Consider the following 3695-nt stretch of genomic DNA (forward strand, 5'->3'; position numbering starts at 1 on the left):
GTTCAGTGTGAACCACTAGCCCCCCCCCCCCCCGGAGTGACATCTCACTTTCTCTGTCTCTCTCTGTTTCTCCGGCAAGCATATTTGTCCTATAGCAAAAATCTCTCCAGAAATTCTAAAAATCTCTCTGTAGAAATCCTACAGGACTATGTTCCCAGAAAATATGTCAGGTACTCCACATTCACCAGCTGACTGAACCTTTGAAATGGCTTTGTGAGGGGGGTACACATTTCCCTCTCATTCACAGATGAGAACTCAGAGGTTAAGAACCTTGCCCAAAGTCACCAAGACAGTAAGACGCAGACCGCGACTGCGACTTCGGCCGTCTGGTTCCAAGGCCGTGCTCTCAGACAGTACCTTCCAGTGCTCTCTCGCTCCTTGAGCAATAAAGCTCAGGAATATACTTTAGACCTCTGGCATTTATTCCAAAACTATGGAAGTATTGTATGTTAAATCCAACTCCATTTTCTGGGTATTCCCATTTATTTTTAAAGTCTAACCAAGAGACCAAAAAAGAGAGTGATGAAAACAAATCCCCAGTGATTTGTGCAGAGGACGCCCTCATGGGCCCCTAACCCGACTCCACTTGTGAGCGAACAAGACCCATAAATCTGAGTAGCCTGGCTGTTCATCTAAACAATTCAGAACCTTATCATTCCTCTCTGAACTGACTCCAATTCATCAAAAATGTAGGAGCAGGTTATATATGGCACCCTCCATTAACTGAAACACACCAATAAATTTCCAAAATGTAGGACTCAGCACCAAAAAAAAAAAGGGTGGCGAAATCCCTACATGTATTGCGGCACTCCATGCAGCCTGTCTCCTCCGCGCTGCCTTGCATCATGCATAATGCAAACCGCAACTGCTAACAGCAGGCGCGCACCAGATAATTTACACTTGTTTTTATGGACACGAGGAGCTGATCTTTGAAGCTGTCCCTAATGAGATTCCGCTTGGCCCTAACAGCATCCTGAGAGAGTGTTCCGGTTTTCTGCCTGGCATCCGGTGCATATTTATAATGCAGAATACAAGCTCATTTAAATTACGCGTGTGGATTTTGGTGTCTCCCCTATTTTAAAGAAAGATTTTCCTATACTAAGGAGCACTGACTCCTCAATTACTAAACCACACTTTACCTAAACAATGTCACTGCCAGTCCTGCAGGTACTTATCAAAGAGGCAGGTCCATCAAAGCGCTTCTACCTGCAGGGCAGAAAGCTCTACCAGTTCTACCCCTGTCTTCAGTCCAGAGACTCAATTAGGTCTTCAGCCAAAGGGCATCTCCAGAAAGTCTAATTAGATGACACGTTCCTTAGTAGACAAGCCACAGGGAGAGACAGGGAGAGAACGTGAAGTCGGCCAGCTAAATTAAAAACATCCTGCCCTAAAGTGCTTGCAACACAAATGCTTTCCTATGATCTCCCCTCTTCTAGTCCCTGCCCATGTCAAATTCTTCCTTAAGCCTTGATCAGCAGGTTTCCAAGGGGTTCAAGGTTGAGTCACCCATAATGAGAACTCTGTCACATACTTACTTCAAACTGCATTTGTTTACCTGAAATCGATTTTTTTTAAAAAAGGTTTCAATGACCAAAATACCAATGTTGTTAGGATGATGTTATCTGTCTTTATCCCAAATGACAGCTTTCTGTCAAAACAGTTGCTGTACAAAAGCTTCAAGAGTTTACTATTTCAAAAAAAGAAAAACGGTAAAGTTGTTAAACATAAGGGGGCAGAAGAAAACTTGATTCGCCTTCCATGTGATTCCCATGATGACAGGTGACCTTAGTCCTGGTCTTCATTTCAAGTCAACTCCATGGTCCCTGAGACCCTGGTAAACTGGATGAAATACAGCTTAATGCATTTCATGCTTCTGACCAATATTTGTTGACTCCAAACGGATGGATAAATGAGAAGCTCACAAGGAGTGAAGATAATCTACTTTCTAATGCCTCCATTTTTAAATCACAGCACAATACAGGAAACCCAAATCTTTGGGGTCGAGTTGAAAGTGAAACTTTGATGTTTTTCCTATGTTAGAAATGAGAGACTTTATGACTGTCAAAGCAAGAGTTGACGGAAGGCAGAACAGATTACAGCATTAGTGTAGGAGTATCAGAAATACTCACTCTGAGCTTCATCCAGCTCCATCCTGAAAAAAACACGGGAGATTCATATAAGTTACCCTTTTCACAGCCAAGTGCACCATCAAGTCTAAACACATGTTCTCAAAATGAATGAAAGATTACAACAAGGAAGCACAACTTTCTTTAAGCACACATTAATCCCCTGAATCCTTGCAAACTCAGCTTTCATTCATTCATCTAACAGGTATTTATTCGTTGAGTGTCTAGAATGCACCTAGCACTCTGACACTTGCGGTGGATCCAGACAGTACAAAGATAAATAAAAAGGTGGCGTAGCTGCCTGCATAGAGCCTGGCGGGGGACAGACATCCCCCAACAACGAGAAAACACTCCATGCTATGTGCAACCAAGGACAAGCACTGCTGCAGGTCTTCTGAATATGCGTGAGGAAACCCCTAAACCAGGAGGAGGGAGGGAGGCGTCCATAAAGCAGCGTTCAAGGTGGGGAAAGAGAAAAGGAATGACATTTAGGGAGGAGAGTTATTGGTGTCATTCAGAGATCGGAGTTCAAGGCAGGGGATCTGCCTGCTGCTCTCTGACACCTCTCTGCACCTCTCCACTAGAAAAAATAAAAAATTCAGGAGGCGTGCCTCGAGAGCTGGGATTAACAATGCGTCTTTCCTTCAATGTCAGCACTGAATCCAGACGGTTTTGAAGACCTTGGGAAAAATCGGTGGACAGATCACCAAAGCTGGCAGTAACTATTGCCAAATGTCTGGCTGGCACCAATGTACAGACTAAATTGGCCATAAAAACCTCACTGTAGTCTTGCTCCTCTCAAAGGAAATCATTTTGCGATCAACAATGAGGCTTACCCAGAGGCCAGTCTTAGGGGGAGGCCTTGAATTTTGAGCTTAACTCAATTGCATGGTTTGGGGCAAGAGTTTCGTGTTTCAGATGTGCAGTCCAGTAATCTGATCCCATCAGAGTTTTAATGGCTTCTAAAAAATCCAAAGTGTCAAATCCTTTTCCCAGCCTCCCCCAGAGCAATCTGAGGGTGCTTTTTCCAGTTCCCATTCTCCTCCCCCCCAAGATTTTTGTTTTTATACTCAGTTACTAAGTCACTAGTACATTTAATACTCATTTCTTAATACTAAAGTCTGATTGCAATCTGGGTTCTGAAACTGCACATGCACCTCCTTACCCTCTTTGAGAAACCTTGAGAAGAAACAGAAGGATAATGAAGGTGGCCTACGAAGAAATGGGGCTTTATTTCAGGACGCTCTTATTATGATTCACTAGAAACCTGGGAAGAACATTTACATCCCAGCAGATTCCAGAACTCGGGAGAAAGGCACACCACTGAGAGGCCCCAGTCCCCCCAGCACGAGGGCAGCTGGAGTGGGTGTGTACTGTCTGTGCCCCTGGCTATCAGCAGGTTAACAGCGACTCAGCCCTCTCTCACTCCCTTGTGGGGAGCCCCTGGGAGAAGGCACAACCCTAAAACCACCAAATAGAGAAGCTTCTCTACAAGGCCAGATCAGACACACCGAACTGAACGACAGGAAAGGTCCCAGACGATGGACCCAATGCCACCGTGGAAACTGC

At 44.5% G+C, this 3695-nt stretch overlaps 1 protein-coding gene across 4 annotated transcripts in view; it reads right to left on the reverse strand.

The window, feature by feature from the left end:
- MPPED2 (metallophosphoesterase domain containing 2) overlaps window positions 1–3695 on the reverse strand; it is a 185343-nt gene that overhangs the window by 161382 nt on the left and 20266 nt on the right. The window contains exon 2 of one of the 4 annotated variants that reach the window (XM_027772745.1): window positions 2130–2152. The exons of the other annotated variants lie outside the window; for them this stretch is intronic. The gene's annotated coding sequence lies outside the window, so the exon portion shown is untranslated. The remainder of the gene's footprint in view (window positions 1–2129; window positions 2153–3695) is intronic. 4 annotated transcript variants of the gene reach the window in all.

The sequence above is a fragment of the Tupaia chinensis genome, unplaced genomic scaffold (genome assembly GCF_000334495.1).
Source record: "Tupaia chinensis unplaced genomic scaffold, TupChi_1.0 Scaffold000037_9, whole genome shotgun sequence".
Classification (NCBI taxonomy): domain Eukaryota; kingdom Metazoa; phylum Chordata; class Mammalia; order Scandentia; family Tupaiidae; genus Tupaia; species Tupaia belangeri.